Here is a 22,122-nt window from a genome sequence, read left to right as displayed (position 1 = left end):
ACCTTGGGATAACTTCTCATGACCTTTTGCTGGGATTTAAGAAACAGTTCCCCTTTATGGCCAAGGTTCCCACTCCTCCGGGTTCTTCCAGATTCCTCTTGCATCCAAAAGACATGCTGGTCGTTTGGTTAATTAGCTTCTGGACTTTACTCCTTAAGGTGGCTGGTGGGAGAATTTGGGAAAGAAAGGCGGCACGGTGGCGCAGCGGTAGAGTTGCTGCCTTACAGCGCCAGAGACCCGGGTTCGATCCCGACTAGGACGTGCTGCTGACTGTACAGAGTTTTGTACGTTGTCCCCGTGGCCTGCGTGGGTTTTCTCGGGGTGCTCCGATTTCCTCCCACACTCTAAAGATGTACAGGTTTGTAGGTTAAATGACTTCTGTAAAAATTGCAAATTGTCCCTAATGTGTAGGATAGTGCTAGTGATCGGTGGTCGGCCTGGACTTGGTGGACCGATGGGCCTGTTTCTGCGCTGTATCTCAAACATCTAAAGTCCAACAGGGTTTTGCTGGTGTACAGAGATGGAGTAGGTTCCAGGGAAATAATTGTCATGCTGTATAAGTAAGGAACTGCTGACGTTGGTGTACACAATAGGACACAAAATGCTGGAGTAACTCAGTGGGTCAGGCAACATAGATAGGTGACGTTTCAGGTTGGGACCCTTCTTTAGACTGCTTCTTCAGAATTCTTCAATAATTGCCTGGGTATTAATTTTTAACTACACCTCAGAGAGAAGGTAATGCCTAACTCTGAAACCAACCCTAGCAACTGCAGCAATCCCTCCATATCGGTTTAGAGATGCACCATGGAAACAGGCCCTTTGGCCCACAGGTCCATGCTAACTAACCATTGATCACCCGTTCACACAATAGACAATAGACAATAGACAATAGGTGCAGGAGTAGGCCATTCGGCCCTTTGAGCCAGCACCGCCATTCAATGTGATCATGGCTGATCATTCTCAATCAGTACCCCATTCCTGCCTTCTCCCCATACCCCCTGACTCCGCTATCCTTGAGCTCTATCTAGCTCTCTCTTGAATGCATTCAGAGTTCTGAGGCAGTGAATTCCACAGGTTTACAACTCTCTGACTGAAAAAGTTTTTCCTCATCTCTGTTCTAAATGGAGAACCTCCCTTGTTCTTAAACTATGGCCCCTGGTTCTGGACTCCCCCAACATTGGGAATATGTTTCCTGCCTCTAACGTGTCCAACCCCTTAATGATCTTATATGTTTCGATAAGGTCCCCTCTCATCCTTCTATATTCCAGTGTATACAAGCCCAGCCGCTCCAGTCTTTCAACATATGACAGTCCCGCCATTCCGGGAATTAACCTAGTAAACCTACGCTGCACGCCCTCAATAGCAAGAATGTCCTTCCTCAAATTTGGAGACCAAAACTGCACACAGTACTAGTTCCATATTATCCTACTCCTTACACATTCGGGGCAATTTTACAGACCAATTAACCAAATCCAGGCCATTCACACTAGTTCCATGTTATCCCACTTTCTCATCCACTCTCTACACACTAGGAGTGATTTTACAGAGGCCAATTAACTCTCATCAATCAAGAAGGCAGGAGAATGAGGTTGAAAGGAAAAGACAGTTTAGTTGAGTTTAGTTTATTGTCACATGTGCTGAGGTACAGTGAAAAGCTTTTGTTGCGGGCTAACTAGCGAACTAACTTTCATGAGTTCATCAAATCTACTCCGCCATTCAATCATGGCTGATCTATCTTTCCCTCTCAACCCCATTCTCCTTCCTTCTCCCCATAACCCCTGCCACCCGCACTAATCTGTCGATCTCCGCCTTAGAAATATCCATTGGCTTGGCCTCCACAGCCGTCTGTGGCAATGAATTCCACAGATTCACCTCCTCATCTCCTTCCTAAAGGTACGTCCTTTTATTCTGAGGCTGTGGCCTCTGGTCCTGGACTTATCCACCAGTGGAAACATCCTCTCCACATTCACTCTATCCAAGGCTTTCACTATTCAATGAGTATGTTCCAATGATGCTCCCCCCCCCCCCCCCCCCCCCCCCCCACCCTCATCACCTTGAAGGCAGGGACTTCACAGAGCAAGGACAGTAAATTGGACTTGTTTTTTGAGGCAGGATTAAGAAGATGGTAGACACAAAATGGTGGAGTAACTCAGCGGAACGGGCAGCAGCTCTGGAGAAAAGGAATGGGTGACGTCTCGACCCGAAACATCAACCATTCCTTCTCTCCAGAGATGCTGTCCGTCCCACTGAGTTACTCCACCATTTTGTGTCCACATTTGGTATAAACCAGCATCTGCAGTTCCTTCCCAAAAAATTTGGTCTTCTCCACAGCGAAATCTCCTCGGGGTTTGCTTGCTTTGAAGACATTCTCCAACCTCCGACAAGCGTTCTGCAAATCTCTCTCGCTGCTCCACATCTGTGATTCCTCCTGCCCTCTGACCACGTTTGAGTCTGGTCTCGAACCAAAACGTCACCCGTTCCTTCTCTCCCGAGTTGCTGCCCGTCCCGCTGAGGAACCCCAGCATTTTGTGTCTATCTTCGATGTAAGCCAGCATCTGCAATTCCTTGCTCCTTTTATTCTGAGGCTATGGCCTCTGGTCCGGGGCTCACCCACTAGTGTCAGGGGAGGGGGCGGGACAGAGATAGAATGTAGTCGGAGACAGGAAGACTGGTGGGAGAACTGGCAAAGGGGGAAAGGTCAGAGAGGGAAATCAAAGGGTATCTGAAGTTAGAGGACAATGTTCATACCGCTGGGGTGTAAACGACCCAAGCAAAATATGAGGTGCTGCTCCTCCAATGTGGGCTGGGACTCACTCCGACAAAGGAGGAGGCCCAGGACAGAAAGGTCAGATTGGGAATGGGAGGGGAGGGTTGAAGTGCTGAGCCACCGGGAGATCAGGTAGGTAGCAAATTTGCAGATGATACTAAGTTGGGGGGTAGTGTGAATTGTGAGGAAGATGCAATAAGGCTGCAGGGTGACTTGGACAGGTTGTGTGAGTGGGCGGATACATGGCAGATGCAGTTTAATGTAGATAAGTGTGAGGTTATTCACTTTGGAAGTAAGAATAGAAAGGCAGATTATTATCTGAATGGTGTCAAGTTAGGAGGAGGGGGAGTTCAACGAGATCTGGGTGTCCTAGTGCATCAGTCATTGAGAATAAGGGGTAGGCCATTTAGAACGGAGATGAGGAAGAACTTTTTCAGTCAGAGGGTGGTGAAGGTGTGGAATTCTCTGCCTCAGAAGGCAGTGGAGGCCAGTTCGTTGGATGCTTTCAAGAGAGAGCTAGATAGAGCTCTTAAGGATAGCGGAGTGAGGGGGTATGGGGAGAAGGCAGGAACGGGGTACTGATTGAGAGTGATCAGCCATGATCGCATTGAATGGCGGTGCTGGCTCGAAGGGCTGAATGGCCTCCTCCTGCACCTATTGTCTATTGTCTATTGTCTATTGAGACGGACTGAGCGGAGGTGAAATTCCTTCATGCTCATTAAAGAAGATGGTGCTTGGACCAACTCGGCACTTTCCCATTGAATCCTGGGTGCTGGCACGGGAGACAAAATAATCTCTCCATCACCTGTAAAGGCCGTGAATTACAGGTCCTTTGCATCTACATGCTAAAACTCTCGTTTGTTTGTTTGTTTGTTTGTTTGTTTGTTTGTTTGTTTGTTTGTTTGTTTGTTTGTTTGTTTGTTCCTGAACCACAACCAAAACGTTACACGATAGCATGACAATTTTAAGCCCACCTTACTCACCGTCGTCCCTTTGGTGCTAATAGAAGAAGTTTCATTGAAATCGGTGTTATATTTTTAAAGTTATTCACATTTTAAAGTTTAAATCTATCTCCTAAGGAGGGAGGGAGAGGGAGGGTGGAGTGAGAGAGAGGGGAGGAGGGAGGAATATGGGGGGGGGGGGTTGAGGGGGATGGAGTCGGGGGGGGGGGGGGGAAGTAGGGGGGAGGGGAGGAAGACGTTTGGGCCCAACGGGTCCACTTGGTCTAGTGTCTAATAAATCTGGCAATTCACAACTCGACTCCTCAATCAAGAACCAACTCATTTAAATGGTAATGTTGAAGGTCTCCCAGCTGATAAATAAAGAATTGTGTTTACTGCTGTTCTAAGCTGCCTTGCGCACAACAGCAATATAACCCCATGATAATCCACTCGGCTGCCCGGATGATAAACTGCTGGGAACAACAGTGGGTGTTACATTTCTATCTTCTTTGTCGTGGAATGATCAATGTGCTTCTCAGGAAGAGCGTTTGACTTTGCAGCATATATTACCTCTGCGCTTATTTGTTAATTTGACATTGTCAATATTGTTGAATCATGGCTTATGAAGATATGCAGCGGGTAGTTTTATTTTCCCCCGAGTTTGTGCTGCTGAGCATTAAAAATAAGCGAAGCTAAACTGAAGGAGAGATTAATCACGATGATACAATTAAATATACGCGACTTTGAAATTGGAGTTTAATGTTACATAGTGGTTCATTATTAACTAGAGCGCTCAGCTCCTGAAACTTGCACGGTGTCTTTGTTAACTCCAAGCGCGACTATTTCACCTCACTTCTGACTGGCATCCATTTAACAGGGCGCGGTGGCTCGGTGGTAGAGTTGCTGCCTTACAGCGCCAGAGACCCAGGTTCTACACACCGCTCTCTCTCATCTGGACAGCCAGGGGGGCTATGTGAGGATGCTGTTCATTGACTTTAGTTCAGCATTCAACACAATAGTCCCCAGCAGACTGGCTGAGAAGCTGCTGGAACTGGGGCTTAGCACCCCTCTGTGTGCCTGGGTCCTGGACTTTCTCACCGCCAGGCCCCAAGTGGGCAGGATGGGGGAACACACATCTAGCTCCCTCACCCTGAACATAGGATCCCCCCAGGGTTGCGTCCTTAGCCCCCTACTGTACTCCTTGTACACACATGACTGTGGGGCCAGGTTCAGCTCAAACTCCATCATCAAGTTTGCTGATGACACTGTGGTGGTGGGCCTGATCTCCGACAACGATGAGAAGGCCTACCGGGAGGAGGTGGCTGATCTGGCACTCTGGTGTCAGGACAATAGCCTCTTCTTGAATGTCACTAAAACTAAGGAGCTGATTGTGGACTTTAGAAGGGCTCAACATCCGAGGACGTACACGCCACTGGAGATAAATGGATCTACTGTGGACAGGGTGAGCAGTTTTAAATACTTGGGAGTCCACATCACAGAGGATTTGACATGGGCAACGCACATTGCCGCCCTGGTGGGTAAGGCAAAGCAGCGCCTTTACCACCTTAGACAGCTGAGGAAATTCAGAGTGTCTCTGAGGATCCTTCATTGCTTCTACTCTGGGGCTGTAGAGAGCATCCTGTCTGGCAACATCACAGGACCTATACATCAGGAGGTGCAGATCCAGAGCAAGTAAGATTATGAGGGACCCCTACCACCCCAGTAACGGACTGTTCCAGATGCTACGGTCAGGCAAACGCCTCCGCTGTCACGCTGTGAAAACGGAGAGGATGAGACAGAGTTTCTTCCCACAGGCCATCAGGACTGTCAACTTTTATAACTCCAGAGATTAAATTTTGTCTACACTATAGTAACTTTATGAACTTTATTTATATGCTGTAACTGTAATTCTTTTTGGTGCACAATCCGCAGGCATTGCCACTTTCATTTCACTGCACATCGTGTATGTGTACGTGACAAATAAACTTAACTTGACTTGGGTGCTGTATGTATGGTGGTTTGTACCGTACTCCCTGTGACCTGTGTGGGTTTTCTCTAGAGATCTCTGGTTTCCTCCCACACTCCAAAGATGTACAGGTTTGTAGGTTAATTGGCTTGGTGTAATTGAATGAATGAATGAATGAATGAATGAATGAATGAATGAATGAAACTCTCGTGTCACATGTGAACCAGTGCTCTTGCACTCGTGTACAGCGCCGCTGAGTACGCCGCCCCAGCATGGTGCCGCAGCGCTCATACCAGCAAGCTGGACGCCACCCTCAATGACACCATGCGGATCATGTGGTGCCTACGCCCTACTCCGACGGATCTCCTGCTGGTGCTCGCAGGTATCGCACCCGCCAAGCTTCGCAGCGAGTTCTTCACTCATAGGCTGGTGTGCAAGGCCCCATCGGACGCCAAACATTCTTTGCACCACCTCGCCCAGGATTCACAGAAACTGGGGCCTGTACGCCTGGCATCTCGTCGCCCTTTCTCCCGTCATGCAGCGACCCTCTGTGGCTCCGGTTACAACATACTAGGAGCATGGAGAACCAGCTGGGAACAGACACCGCGACAGCCTCAATTCACCGTCGCACCGGACACCACAGCCCCACCCGGCTCGGACATGCCCCGCAAAGAGTGGGTCGCCCTGAACCGGCTCCGCACAGGGGTCGGCCGGTTCAATGCCAACGTGCATCATTGGGGATTGCGTCCATCAGCAGCCTGCGTGTGTGGAGCAGACCACCAAGCAGCGCAGCGCGGCATTTTTGACTGCGCTGTCCTCCGTCCCCCTGGTGGAGGGGTAGACCTCACGGCCCTCCACAACAGCACATTGCACTGGCTACAGCGCCTGGAGGGCGTTACATAACTTCTGCTGCCTCAAACGCAAGAAGAAAAAGATATGTGAAAAGTCACAGTGTTATTCTTTGTTTGGCACCCCCAAGCTATGCAAAGAGTCAAGTTTAGTTGAGAAATACAGCACGGAAACAGGCCCTTCAGCCCACCGAGACCGCGCCGAACAGCGATCCCCACACACGAACACCATCCGACACACACCGGGGACAGTTTTACATTTACACCAAGCCAATTAACCGACAAACGTGCACGACTTTGGAGTGTGGGAGGAAACCCAAGATCTCGGAGAGAACCCACGCAGGTCACGGGGAGAACGTACAAACTGCATATAGAAGCTGTAAGAAAGTATCTCGACCGCTACGCCACGATGCCGCCGAGTCGCCACATGAAGGTCGCCGACATCGAAATAGTGCCAAATACGTGCGGGCTAGTGTTAGTGTGCTGGGTTCGCTGGATGGCAAGGACTTGGTGGGCCGAAGGGCCTGTTTTTGCACTGTATTGAGGAAACACTTTATTGACACATGTGACAAGTCAAAGTGAAATTCTTTGCTTGCACACCCAAGGTATGCAAATAGTCACCCATAAAGTGTGTAGGATAGAACCAGCGTATGGGTGATTCTGGTCGGTCTGGACTCGGTGGGCCGAAGGGCCTGTTTCCACACTGTATCTCTAAAAAATCCTCTCAATTGCTTAAAAAATAACACTAAGTTCCCTCGCCAGTAACTCACGGACTGACGGCTTAGGTTTAATTTCTGATTGTACCGAGGCAGAGTGAAAAGCTTTGATTTGCAATCAGATCAGATCATACCATATATATATATAGTATAAGAAAATAACAGCAGATGCCGGTACAAATCGAAGGTATTTATTCTCAAAATGCTGGAGTAACTCAGCGGGTCAGGCAGCATCTCGGGAGAGAAGGAATGGGTGACGTTTCGGGTCGAGACCCTTCTTCAGACTGATGTCAGGGGGGCGGGACAAAGGAAGGATATGGGTGGAGATAGGAAGATAGAGGGAGAACTGGGAAGGAGGAGGGGAAGAAAGGGACAGAGGAACTATCTAAAGTTGGAGACTGGGAATCACATTCTGTTAAAGGGCTGGATGGTTTGGAGTTTGTAAAATGTGTGCAGGATAGTTTTTTGCAGCAATACGTAGAGGTGCCTACCAGAGAAGGGGCAGTGTTGGACCTCCTGTTAGGAAATGAGATGGGTCAGGTGACGGAGGTATGTGTTGAGGAGCACTTTGGGTCTAGTGATCATAATGCCATTAGTTTCAATATCATTATGGAGAAGGTCAAATCTGGACCAAGGGTTGAGATTTTGGATTGGAGAAAGGCTAATTTTGAGGAGATGAGAAAGGATTTAAAAGGAGTGAAATGGAAATTGTTGTTTTATGAAAAGGATATAATAGAGAAATGGAGGATATTTAAAGGTGAAATTTTGAGAGTACAGAGTCTTTATGTCCCTGTTCGGTGGAAAGGAAAGAATAATAATTTGAAAGAGCCATGGTTTTCCAGGGAAATTGGACACTTGGTTCGGAAAAAGAGGGAGATATACAATAAATATAAGCGGCAGGGAGTAAATGAGGTTCTTGAGGAATATAAAGAATGTAAAAGGAATCTTAAAAAGGAAATTAAAAAAGCGAAAAAAAGATATGAGGCTGCTTTGGCAAGTAATGTAAAAGTAAACCCCAAGGGGTTCTACAGATATGTCAATAGCAAAAGGATAGTGAGGGATAAAATTGGTCCATTAGAGAGTCAGAGTGGACAGCTATGTGCTGAGCCGGAAGAAATGGGGGAGATATTAAACAATTTCTTTTCTTCGGTATTTACCGAGGAGAAGGATATTGAATTATGTGAGGTAAGCGAAACAAGTAGAGTAGTGATGGAAATTAGGAGGATTAAAGAAGAGGAGGTACGGACACTTTTGAAGAATATAAAAGTGGATAAGTCTCCAGGTCCTGATAGGATATTCCCTAGGACATTGAGGGAAGTTAGTGCAGAAATAGCAGGGGCTATGACGGAAATATTTCAAACGTCATTAGAAACAGGGATGGTGCCGGAAGATTGGCGCATTGCGCATGTTGTGCCTTTGTTTAAAAAAGGTTCTAAAAGTAAACCTAGCAATTATAGACCTATTAGTTTGATGTCTGTGGTGGGAAAATTAATGGAAAAGATACTTAGGGACAATATATATAATTATTTGGATAATCAAGGCCTGATTAGAAACAGTCAACATGGATTTGTGCCTGGAAGGTCATGTTTGACTAATCTTCTTGAATTTTCTGAAGAGGTTACCAGGGAAATTGATAAGGGCAAGGCTGTGGATGTTGTCTATATGGACTTCAGTAAGGCATTTGACAAGGTTCCACATGGAAGGTTGATTAAGAAGGTTAAATCGTTGGGTATTAATAGTGAGGTTGCAAGATGGATTCAACAATGGCTGAATGGGAGATACCAGAGGGTAACGGTTGACAATTGTATGTCAGGTTGGAGGCCAGTGTCTAGTGGAGTGCCCCAAGGATCTGTGTTGGGTCCACTGTTGTTTGTCATTTACATTAATGATCTGGATGATGGTGTGGCAAATTGGATTAGTAAATATGCAGATGATACTAAGATAGGTGGAGTAGTTGATAGTGAGGTAGATTTTCAAAGTCTACAGGGAGACTTGGGCCTTTTGGAAGGGTGGGCTGAAAGATGGCAGATGGAGTTTAATGCTGATAAGTGTGAGGTGCTGCATTTTGGTAGGACAAATCAAAATAGGACGTACAGGGTAAATGGTAGGGAATTGAGGAATGCAGTGGAACAGAGGGATCTGGGAATAACTGTGCATTGTTCCCTGAAGGTGGAATCTCATGTGGATAGGGTGGTGAAGAAGGCGTTTGGTATGCTTGCCTTTATAAATCAGAGCATCGAGTATAGAAGTTGGGATGTAATGTTGAAATTGTACAGGGCATTGGTGAGGCCAAATCTGGAGTATGGTGTGCAGTTCTGGTCGCCAAATTATAGGAAGGATGTCGACAAAATGGAGAGGGTACAGAGGAGATTTACTAGAATGTTGCCTGGGTTTCAGCCTTAGGCTACAGAGAGAGGTTGAACAGGTTGGGTCTTTATTCTTTGGAGCGTAGAAGGTTGAGGGGGGACTTGATAGAGGTTTTTAAAATTTTGAGAGGGACGGACAGAGTTGACGTGGGTAGGCTTTTCCCTTTGAGAGTGGGGAAGATTCCAACAAGGGGACATAGCTTCAGAATTGAGGGACAAAGGTTTAGGGGTAACATGAGGGGGAACTTCTTTACTCAGAGGGTTGTGGCTGTATGGAATGGGCTTCCGGTGGAAGTGGTGGAGGCAGGCTCGATTTTATTATTTAAGAGTAAATTGGATAGGTATATGGATAGGAGGGGATTGGAGGGTTATGGTCTGAGTGCAGGTAGATGAGACTAGGTCAGGGAGAATGGTCGGCGTGGACTGGTAGGGCCGGACAGGCCTGTTTCCATGCTGTAGTTGTTATATGTTATATGTTATAAGTCGATGTTCATACCGCTGGGCTGCAAGCTGCCCAGGCGAAATATGAGGTGCTGTTCCTCCAATTTCCGGTGGGCCTCACTATGGCACTGGAGGAGGCCCAAGACAGAAAGGTCAGACTGGGAATGGGAGGGGGAGTTGAAGTGCTCAGCCACCGGGAGATCAGTTTGGCCAATGCGGACCGAGCGCAGGTGTTGAGCGAAGCGATCGCCGAGCCTGCGCTTGGTTTCGCCGATCATACCATATATATATATATATATATAAATACAATCAAATCAAACTCAAGTGCAACAGGTAGAGCAAATGGGGAAGATACAGAGCACAGACAGCGCCCGTAGCAAGGATTGAACCCGGGTCTCTGGCGCTGTACGGCAGCAAAACTACAACTGTGTCTCCCGATCTTATACGACTTTATGGTTTTAATCATGCGCCTAAAGCATGCAACTTCCACACTCTTGCACAAATATCTTGGATTCCCCTCTGGATTAATTTATCAGGGTAATTACACGTGCCATATTTACTGCAAAGCTCATCAAGCAGATGGTTTCAACCTGTTTCTATGACCAGATTTCGAGTTACTTGTGAGTCAGCATCTTTTAGACCTTGTTGAGTGTGACTTGCATTTTAATAAGTCGTGTTAATTGATATTGTGTGGTGTTGTTAAAACTTGTTTTTGTTCAGGTTGTAGATAAATATCAACTGTAAAGACTTTGGAGAACACAACAGTTTCATCAGGTATTTATTCACAAAATGCTGGAGCCAGCAGGTCAGGCAGCATCTCGGGAGAGAAGGAATGGGTGACGTTTCGGGTCGAGACCCTTCTTCAGACTGATGTCAGGGGGGCGGGACAAAGGAAGGATATAGGTGGAGACAGGAAGATAGAGGGAGATCTGGGAAGGAGGAGGGGAAGAGAGGGACAGAGGAACTATCTAAAGTTGGAGAAGTCGATGTTCATACCACTGGGCTGCAAACTGCCCAGGCGAAATATGAGGTGCTGTTCCTCCAATTTCCTGTGGGCCTCACTATGGCACTGGAGGAGGCCCATGACAGAAAGTGTTCCAGGTATATTTAAGGGCAGGATGGAAATTGGTGTTCCAGGTATATTTAAGTTTCATCAGGTGTTAGTTTATGCAGAAGGAAACATATATTTTTACATCCCATTTGAGGCGTTTCAACCTGTAGACTTGAGGCTTTAGTGATACAGCTCAGAAACAGGCCCTTCGACCCACCGAGTCCGTGCCGACCATGGTCGCCCTCTCCCCTAACACTATCCGACACACTAGGGTTTATAGTGTCATAGAGTTGTAGTGTCATGGAGTTTATAGTCTCAGGTTTATAGTGTCATAGAGTTTTTAGATTTAGAGATACAGCGCACAAACAGGCCCTTCAGCCCACCGGGTCCACGCCGCCCAGCGATCCCCGCACACTAACACCATCCTACACCCACTAGGGACAATTTTTTTTTTTTTACATTTGCCCAGCCAATTAACCTACATACCTGTACGTCTTTGGAGTGTGGGAGGAAACCGAAGATCTCGGAGAAAACCCACGCAGGTCACGGGGAGAACGTACAAACTCCGTACAGTCGGCGCCCGTAGTCCCGTAGCTGTAAGGCAGTTGTAGTGTCATAGATACAACGCAGAAATGGGTTCCTTGGCCCACTGTGACCAGGCTGTCTTTTTATGCTGAAGATAGACACAAAAAGCTGGAGTAACTCAGCGGGTCAGGCAGCATCTCTGGAGAAAAGGAATGGGAGACCTTCTAGGTCGAGACACAACGTCAGACTGATCTACACTGATCCCAATTATGCCTGTATCCTTCAAATAAGTAGGAATTTCTTTAGCCAGAGGTGGTGAATCTGTGGGATTCATTGCCAAGTCTTTGGGTATTTTTAAAGCAGAGATTGACAGGTTCTTGATTAGTAAGGATGTCAAAGGTTTAAGGGGAGAAGGCAGGAGAACGGAGTTGAGGGGGAAAGATAGATCAGCCATGATCAAATGGCGGAACAGACTCAATGGGACCAGGAGCAGTCCTGAGCTACTATCTACCTCTTTGGGGACCCTCGGTCTATCTTTGATTGGATTTTACTTGCTTTACCTTGCACTAAACTATATTCCCTGATCAGTCTGAAGAAGGGTCTCGACCCAAAACGTCACACATTCCTTCTCTCCTGAGATGCTGCCTGACCCGCTGAGTTACTCCAGTTTTTTGGGTCTTCCCTGATCATGTATCTGTCCACTGCGTACGACTGGATTGTGATCTTGTATTGTCTTTCCGCTGGCTGGTAAGCGCGCAACAAAAGCTTTTCACTGTACCTCGGTACACGTGACAATAAACTGACCTGAACTGAACTGGGCCGAATGCCCTAATTCTGCTCCTGTGTCTTACGATCTTGCCTATTTAAGTGCCATCTAAATGTTCATTAAATCCACTGATTGGATCTGATCCCACCACCTTCTCCAACAGCAATTTCTAGGTATCAACTTTCGACTTTTCTATAAAGTGCGGCACCGTGGCGCAGAGGTAGAGTTGCTGCCTTACTACGATCCCAACTACGGGTGCTGCCTGTACAGAGCTTGTACGTTCTCCCCGTGACCTATGTGGTTTTTTTTCGAGGTCTTCGGTTTTCGGCCCACACTCCAAAGACGTACAGGCTTGTAGGTTAATTGACGTGGTAAATGTAAAAATTGTCCCCAGTGGGTAAAGGATAGTGTGTTAATGTACGGGGATCGCTGTTCGCCACGGACCCGGTGGGCCGAAGGGCCTGTTTCCGCGCTGTATCTCTAAACTAAACTAAACTAAACTACTGCTCACCACGTGCCTCTAAACATAGAAACATAGAAAATAGGTGCAGGAGTAGGCCATTCAGCCCTTCGAGCCTGCACCGCCATTCAATATGATCATGGCTGATCATCCAACTCAGTATCTCGTACCGGCCTTCTCTCCATACCCCCTGATCCCTTTAGCCACAAGGGCCACATCTAACTCCCTCTTAAATATAGCCAATGAACTGGCCTCAACTACCTTCTGTGGCAGAGAATTCCACAGATTCACCACTCTCTGTGTGAAAAAAAACGTTCTCATCTCGGTCCTAAAAGACTTCCCCCTTATCCTTAAACTGTGACCCCTCGTTCTGGACTTCCCCAACATCGGGAACAAATCTTCCTGCATCTAGCCTGTCCAACCCCTTAAGAATTTTGTAAGTTTCTATAAGATCCCCCCTCAATCTTCTAAATTCCAGCGAGTACAAGTCGAGTCTATCCAGTCTTTCTTCACATGAAAGTCCTGCCATCCCAGGAATCAATCTGGTGAACCTTCTCTGTACTCCCTCTATGGCAAGAATGTCTTTCCTCAGATTAGGAGACCAAAACTGTACGCAATACTCCAGGTGTGGTCTCACCAATGCCCTGTACAACTGCAGCAGAACCTCCCTGCTCCTATACTCAAATCCCCTCGCTATGAATGCCAACATACCATTCGTTTTCTTCACTGCCTGCTGCACCTGCATGCCTACTTTCAATGACTGGTGTACCACGACACCCAGGTCTGGTTACATCTCCCCTTTTCCTAATCGGACACCATTCAGATAATAAACCGTTCCTATCTCCTACCAAAGTATTTGGTATAGTTTTATTTGATTTCATTGGATAGCCTGCACAAAGATTTTCATTCCATCTCGGTACACGCGACACCAATAAAAGTGAACCTCCAGAAGCAGAGTATATTGTCGAGCACCAGAGGCCAAGAAGGAATTTCATCCTCATAAGTCTGTAGACTTCCAATGTGACTCCTAATAAATTAAATTAAGCAGAGAAGGTATTACAGCGGCAGACTTGTTCTGTGTAATTATTAATTATGAATTGATGCAGAACAATTGTCTTTGCGGAAATAATGATTAAAACGCCGCACACAAATATTTCAAGCTTTCGGGTTCCAAAAAGAAAAGGAGTCTCGATGCCTGGTCTCACAACAGGAAGCACGACAGCGAAAACACTCAAGATTCTCTGCCGCAGAGCGCAGTGGAGGCCAAATCACTGGATGAATTTAAGAGAGAGTTAGATAGAGCTCTGGGGGCTAGTGGAATCAAGGGATATGGGGAGAAGGCAGGCACGGGTTACTGATTGTGGACGATCAGCCATGATCACAATGAATCGAAACGTATAAGATTATTAAGGGGTTGGACACGTTAGAGGCAGGAAACATGTTCCCAGCGTTGGGGGAGTCCAGAACCAGGGGCCACAGTTTAAGAATAAGGGGTAGGCCATTTAGAACTGAGATGAGGAAAAACTTTTTCAGTCAGAGAGTTGTGAATCTGTGGAATTCTCTGCCTCAGAAGGCAGTGGAGGCCAATTCTCTGAATGCATTCAAGAGAGAGCTAGATAGAGCTCTTGAGGATAGCGGAGTCAGGGGGTATGGGGAGAGGGCAGGAACGGGGTACTGATTGAGAATGATCAGCCATGATCACATTGAATGGCGATGCTGGCTCGAAGGGCCGAATGGCCTCCTCCTGCACCTATTGTCTATTGTCTATTGAATGGTGGTGCTAGCTCGAAGGGCCGAATGGCCTCCTCCTGCACCTATTTTATATGTTTCTATGAGAACGCAAAAGATGAACTAGATTATGCTGTGCACATAAGAACACATTTTAATGCGTTGATAGGCTTTGATGTAGGCTGGGTTGCTGCCCTTTTGAGTGAGGAAAGCTTAAGGCAAGATGTCCTCCCTGGTTGTACAGAAAGTCCAGCAGCGCCTCTACTTCCTCCGCAAACTGAAGAGAGCGGGAGCCCCCACACCCATCATGTACACTTTTTACCGAGGCGCCATCGAGAGCATCCTCAGCAGCTGCATCACTGTGTGGTTCGGCAGCTGCACAGCCTCCAGCCGCAAGACCCTGCAGCGCATAGTGAACACTGCTGAGAGGATCACTGGCGCCTCACTCCCAACACTCCTGGTCCTTTACACCACCCGCCTCACCTGCAAAGCATTGAGCATTGTGGGTGACCCCTCCCACCCCTCCAACAGCCTCTTCACCCTCCTGCCTTCAGGGAGAAGGTTTCGCAGCCTGAGGTCAAGCACCACCCGACTAAAGAACAGTTTTTTCCACCAGGCTGTCAGGATGCTGAACTCTCTCCCCTCCCTTCCTCCTCTCTCCCCTGCCCCTATTGGACCTGGACTTTAACACCCCACACACACGCACATCCAGCACCAGACACTTTAAAAAAATTTTTTTAACGCATTTGAAGTGACTATATTTTATATTTTATGTTGATTGTTGTTTGCTGTGCCTTTTTAATTTTAACTTAGTTTTATGCACTTTGTTCCTCGGGATTGTGGGAAACGGTATTTCGATTTTCTGTCTGTATAAACTGGCTGAGGATTGACAATAAAATTGACTTTGACTTGACTTTGATCTTCTGACACGACAGCGCTGTAATTACCTGTGGCGATGGCGGCCTGGCTCCCTGATTTATGAAGGGCCGCTCTCAGTGTCCCGTGGCTGAGGTGGACCTGCAGGGCCCCCGATGCTTCCTGCAGCTTGGTGTACACGAGGAGCCCGTCCCCGTTCCAGGAGCGGAACTGGAAGCTCAGGGACACCTCGTCCCTCTGCGGCCTTCCCGGCAGCAGCAAGTAACTCCCGGGAGCCGTGAACGTGACCGGAACGGTGCGCGGCTCCGTGCAGGAGAACGTGACGTTTCCCTGGGAAAGCAGAAGGAAAAGAGGCGCGTCAATTCCGAGGAGGTTCACAAGTCCAGCGGGGGCGGAATGCGGACGTTCGGCCCCATCGAGTCTACCCCGACGTTCAATCTGAGGAACTCACCGCCCGGCCCTCTTGGGTTAGCTCAGAGGTTCATATGTCATCGGAGCAGAATTAGGCCAATCGGCCCATCAGGTCTACCTCGCCGTTCTATCTGCGGGAACTCACCGCCCGGCCCTCTTAGGTTAGCTCAGGTTCATATGTCATCGGAGCAGAATTAGGCAATTCGGCCCATCATGTCTACCCTGTCGTTCTATCTGAGGGAACTCACTGCCCAGCCCTCTTGGGTAGCTCAGAGGTTCATATGTCATAGGAGCAGAATCAGGTCATTCGGCCCATCAAGTCTACTCCGCCATTCAATCGTGGCTGATCTATCTTTCCCATCAGTCTGAAGAGGGGGTCTCGACCCGAAACGTCACCCATTCCTTCTCTCCTGAGATGCTGCCTGACCTGCTGAGTTACTCCAGCATTTTGTGAATAAATACCTTCGATTTGTACCAGCATCTGCAGTTATTTTCTTATGATATCTTTCCCTCTCAATCCCTTTGTTCTATAACGTCTGACACCCGAACTAATCATGAATCTGTCCATCTTCCATCTTAAAAATATCCATTGACTTGCCCTCGACAGCCGTCTGTGGCAACGAATTCCACAGATTCACCATCCTCTGACTAAAGAAATTCCTCCTCATCTCCTTCCTAAAGGTACGTCCTTTAATTCTGAGGCTACGGCCTATGGTCCTGGACTCTCTCGCTAGTGGAAACATCCTCTCCACATCCACTCTATCCAGGCCTTTCACCATTCGGTAAGTCTCAATGAGTTTCCCCCCTCATCAGCTTTCAGGCAGATATTATGGAGCAAAGACTTGTGCTGAGGCAGGATTAACAAGATGGTGCTTGGACAATGGACAATAGACAATAGGTGCAGGAGGAGGCCATTCGGCCCTTCGAGTCAGCACCGCCATTCAATGTGATCATGGCTGATCATTCTCAATCAGTACCCCGTTCCTGCCTTCTCCCCATACCCCCTGACTCCACTATCCTTAAGAGCTCTATCTAGATGGCAGATGTGTAAAATCATTAGATCGGCCAAATGCAATAATTTGGGTGTCAGGGGTTATGGGGAGAAGGCAGGAGAATGGGGTTAGGAGGGAAAGATTGATCAGCCATCATTGAATGGCGGAATTGACTTGATGGGCCGAACTGCCTCATAAGCAAGTTCGGTATCTCGACTGCGCATGCCCAGGTCATAGGTCACTCGCGCTAAACATTCTCGTTGGATGAGCTGCTGTGTGGATACAGGCCTGCGTTTCATCCGTATTTTCCAGTTTTGTCATGTCAAGTCAAGTCAATTTTATCTGTACAGCACATTTAAACACAACCCACGTTGACCAAAATGCTGTAAATCAGTGCTGTACATCAGTTTTGCTGCTTCGAGGTAAGAAAACACTGCTTTCAAAACTATTACCGATGTGTATTTATGGTTAATTTGTACAAAACTGCGATGATTTTGTTGGTTTTATTGCTTTATAGACCAAGTAGACCCGTTGGGCCCAAACCTCTCCTGCATTGATGCAGCACCCTCTCTCTCCTCCCCCCCCCCCCCCTCCCTAGGAGATAGATTTAAACTTTAGAATGTGAATAACCGATTTCAATGAAACTTCTCCCATTAGCACCAAAGGGACGACGGTGAGTAAGGTGGGCCTAATATTGTCGCGCTATCGTGCACCGTTTTGGCTGTAGTTCAGGAACAAACAAACAAACAAACGAGAGTTTTAGTATATAGATGCTTCGGTGGGTGAGTGAGATTGTGACGGTTTTCTTTTGCATTGCAACTTGGCCCTTCGGCCCTTCGAGCCAACACCACCATTCAATATGATCATGGCTGATCATCCAAAATCAGCACCCCATTCCTACTTTTTCCCCATATCCCTTGATTCCATTAGCCCTCAGAGCTAAATCTAACTCTCTCTTGAAAACATCCAGTGAATTGCCCTCCACTGCCTTCTGTGGCAGAGAATTACACAGATTCACAACTCTCTGGGCGAAAAAGTTTTTTTCTCATCGAAGTCCTAAATCCCCCCTACCCCTTATTTTTAACTGTGACCACTGGTTCTGGACTCCCCCAACATGGGGAGCATTTTTCCTGCTTCTTGCCTTTCCAATCCCGTAAGAATTTTACATGTTTCTATAAGATCTCCTCTCATCCTTGTATGTAATGGACATGCTTACAGGACCCTATTTGAATGAGCATATGATTGACTTTGTTATTTATTTTGTTTTACGTTATTGGGCAAAACCATGTGCACTTGTGCAATTTTGGGATGTGGGGCCAGCACGTATCGCCTGAATAAGTGGAATCAGAATGTGTGTCACAGCCACAACTGTCAATTGGCAACGGGGAATCTGTTCCTGCCCACCTCCCTTCAAACTCTAGGGAAAAAACTGCAGATGCTGGTTTAAATCGAAGGTAGACACAAAATGCTGGAGTAACCCAGCGGTATGGGCATCTTGTCGGGAGAGAAGGAATGGGTGACGTTTCGGGTCGAGACCCTTCTTCAGAAGTCTGAAGAGGCGAGATACCGAACTCGGTTATTCTCCAGACGTCTGAAGAAGGGTCTCGAGTTAATAGTTTTTGAAAGCAGTATTTTTCTTTCCTCGAAGAAGCAAAACTAGAAAACACGGATGAAAGGCAGGTCTTGTATGCACGCAGCAGCTCAGCCGGCTGGAATGTTTAGCGCGAGTGACCTGGGACCCGGGCATGCGCTGTCGAGATACCGAACTCGCTTATTACGCTCCGAACCCTTACGAATTTTGATTAAGTATTAAAGCACAAAATAATGGAGGAACTCAGTGGAACAGGCAACATCTGTGGAGTGAACAGGCGCATGCAACGTTTCAGGTCCGGACCCTTATTTAGATTTACAGCCACACTAGGTCTGAAAATGCCAAATTGTGAAGCTAAGCAGGCCCGGGTCGAGCCTGATTAGTACGTGGATGTCTGACTCAGTCTGAAGAAGGGTCTCGACCCGAAACGTCACCCATCCCTTCTCTCCTGAGATGCTGCCTGACCTGCTGAGTTACTCCAGCATTTTGTGAATAAATACCTTTGATTTGTACCAGCATCTGCAGTTATTTTCTTACAGGTCTTGGATGGGAGACCCAATGGGAATACCAGGCGCGGTAACAATTTAATTACCATTTTGGCTCAAACAGCCACTCTGGAGCAAAACCAAAAATGTGCAGAAGCTACCTGATGAAGGATCTGCTACCCAAAAAAAACATTAAAATTCCCTTTCTCTTTTCACAGGTCCAGCTGACCTGCGAATAAGTCCAACATTTTATTTTCAGTTCCAATCGAAAGTTGTCAAGTTAATTCATTCTCACCCCTGTGTGTATTAATTAATGAGAATAACTCCCAGCTCGACACTAACACTGTCGGCTGCCAATAAACTCCCGTGGAAATTCGCACATTTTAAGTAAGTCTAGTCTGTCGCCTGGTGACCAATCTTGTGTCCGGGCGGAAGATTTCATAAGCCGACGAATTGTGTGGAGATGTATAACTGAGCTTTTATCCGACAGGAAAAAACCCCCATCAATATCAAAAAATCCTGCAAATTAAAAACCACAGCAAGTGCAGGCGAGCTAATTTTAGTCTAGTTTAGTTTAGAGATACAGTGTGGAAACCAGGCCCTTCAGCCCACCGGGTCCACGCCGACCAGCGATCCCCGTGCATTAACACTATCCTACACGCACTAGTGACAATTTAGTGTAAGAAAATAACTGCAGATGCTGGTACAAATCGAAGGTATTTATTTCACAAAATGCTGGAGTAACTCAGCAGGTCAGGCAGCATCTCAGGAGAGAAGGAATGGGTGACGTTTCGGGTCGAGACCCTTCTGCAGACTGATGTCAGGGGGGCGGGACAAAGGAAGGATATAGGTGGAGACAGGAAGATAGAGGGAGAACTGGGAAGGAGGAGGGGAAGAGAGGGACAGAGGAACTATCTAAAGTTGGAGAAGTCAATGTTCATACCACTGGGCTGCAAGCTGCCCAAGCGAAATATGAGGTGCTGTTCCTCCAATTTCCGGTGGGCCTCACTGTGGCACTGGAGGAGGCCCATGACAGAAAGGTCAGACTGGGAGTGGGAGGGGGAGTTGAAGTGCTCAGCCACCGGGAGATCAGGTTGGTTAAAGCGGACTGAGCGAAGGTGTTGAGTGAAACGATCGCCGAGCCTGCGTTTGGTTTACCCTTACACCAATCCAATTAACCTACAAACCTGAGCATCTTTGGAGTGTTGGAGGAAACTGAAGATCTCGGAGAAAAGCCCACGCAGGTCACGGGGAGAACGTGCAAATGCACGTACAGATAAGCAACCGCAGTCGGGATGGAACCCGGGTCTCCGGCGCTGCAAGCGCCGTAAGGCGGCAACTCTACCGCTGCGCCAACGTGCCCACCCCATGTGAAGACGTTTGAGTGTTCTAGTCACAAGAAGAGGTCAAAGAGCATAGGGAACATAGAAAATAGGTGCAGGAGTAGGCCATGCGGCCCTTCGAGCCAACACCACCATTCAATATGACCATGGCTGATCATCCAAAATCAGTACCCCGTTCCTGCCTTCTCCCCATATCCCTTGATTCCATTAGCCCCAAGAGCTAAAGCTAACTCTCTCTTGAAAACATCCAGTGAATTGCCCTCCACTGCCTTCTGTGGCAGAGAATTGCACAGATTCACAACTCTCTGGGTGAAAAAGTTATTTCCTCATCGCAGTCCTAAATCCCCCTTCCCCTTATTCTTAAACTGTGACCACTGGTTCTGGACTCCCCCAACATGGGGAGCATTTTTCCTGCTTCTTGCCTTTCCAATCCCTTAAGAATTTTACATGCTTCTACAAGATCTCCTCTCATCCTTCTAAACTCCAGTGAATACAAGCCCAGTCGACCCATTCTTTCATCATATGTTAGTCCCGCCATCCCAGGAATTAACCTGGTGAACCTACGCTGTACTCCCTCAATACCAAGAATGTCCTTCCTCAAATTAGGAGACCAAAACTGCACACATTACTCCAGATGTGGTCTCACCAGGGTCCTGTACAACTGCAGTAGGACCTCCTTGCTCCTAAACTCAAATCCTCTCTCAATGAAGGCCAATATGCCATTAGCTTTCTTCGCTGCCTGCTGTACCTGCCTGCTTGGTCAGTTTGATACACCAGTTTCCAAAACAAAAATTCCATTTATTATTCAGAGCTAGAGGAAATTAATAGATCACTATCTCAAAAAATGACTGCACCTTTGACTTAAGTGATAGGAGCAGAATTAGGCCATTCGGCCCATCAAGTCTACTCCGCCATTCAATCATGGGTGATTGATTTCCCTGCCATTTTCCTGCCTTCTCCCCACAACCCCTGACACTCGTACTAATCAAAGTCACAGAGTCATAGAGCACACAAAAAGGCCCAACTCAACCATGCCAATCAAGAAAAGCTTGGATGATAGAGTAGATGTGGAGAGGATGTTTCCACTAGTTGGAGAGTCTTCGAGCAGAGTTCATAACCTCAAAAGTAAAGGATGTTCCTTAAAAAAGATGAGGAGGAATTTGTTAAGTCAGACGTTGGTGACTCTGTGGAATTCATTGCCACAGAAGGCTGAGGAGGTCAAGTCAATGGATATATTTAAGGCGGAGATGGATGGATTCTTGATTAGTACGGGTGTCAGGGGTTATGGGGAGAAGGCAGGAGAAGGTGGTTGGGAGTGAGAGATACACCAGCCATTATTGAATGGCGGAGTAGACTTGATGGGCTGGATGGCCTAATTCTGCTCCTGTCACTTAGTAATTTATGAACTTAAGATGTCTATCTAGACGAATTCCATGTCTGCGTTTGCCCGTAACCCATATACCTGTTCAAATGTCCTTTCAATGTTCTCACAGTACCTGCCTGAACCACTTCCACTGGTAAAAAATGATTGTTTCAAAGCAAAGAGAAATATTCCTTTCTTTTTGTCTGATCGCATCATTCCTGCTGTCATCTACCAACGCACAGAGAAGAAAAGAATTTCCTTTCATCCCTGCCTCTTTCCAACCTCTGCCAAAAACGATTTTAAAAATTACTGTGCTAGACTGCTTTTGAAAAGCTGATGTTTGACAAATCAGCTTCAAGCTGTGGGCTGGACAGCTCGACAATGCAGCCGAGAACAAAAGGAAACAGCCTGAATCAAAACAATGATAACCACTGCAGAATTAGACCAGACACCACGGTGGCGTGAATAATTGGGTACTCCATGAAA

At 47.2% G+C, this 22,122-nt stretch overlaps 1 pseudogene across 1 annotated transcript in view; it reads right to left on the bottom strand.

Moving 5' to 3' along the window:
* The window catches only part of LOC144595735 (contactin-associated protein-like 5), an 852,226-nt pseudogene that overhangs the window by 422,738 nt on the left and 407,366 nt on the right, over nt 1-22,122 (bottom strand). The window contains exon 8 of the transcript XR_013547532.1: nt 15,523-15,781. The product of XR_013547532.1 is annotated as a contactin-associated protein-like 5 (transcript). The remainder of the gene's footprint in view (nt 1-15,522; nt 15,782-22,122) is intronic.

The sequence above is a fragment of the Rhinoraja longicauda genome, chromosome 8 (genome assembly GCF_053455715.1).
Source record: "Rhinoraja longicauda isolate Sanriku21f chromosome 8, sRhiLon1.1, whole genome shotgun sequence".
NCBI classification, from domain to species: Eukaryota; Metazoa; Chordata; class Chondrichthyes; order Rajiformes; family Arhynchobatidae; genus Rhinoraja; species Rhinoraja longicauda.
The sequence above is the reverse complement of the archived record's forward strand: the minus strand, read 5'-3'. Positions and strand labels throughout refer to the sequence as shown.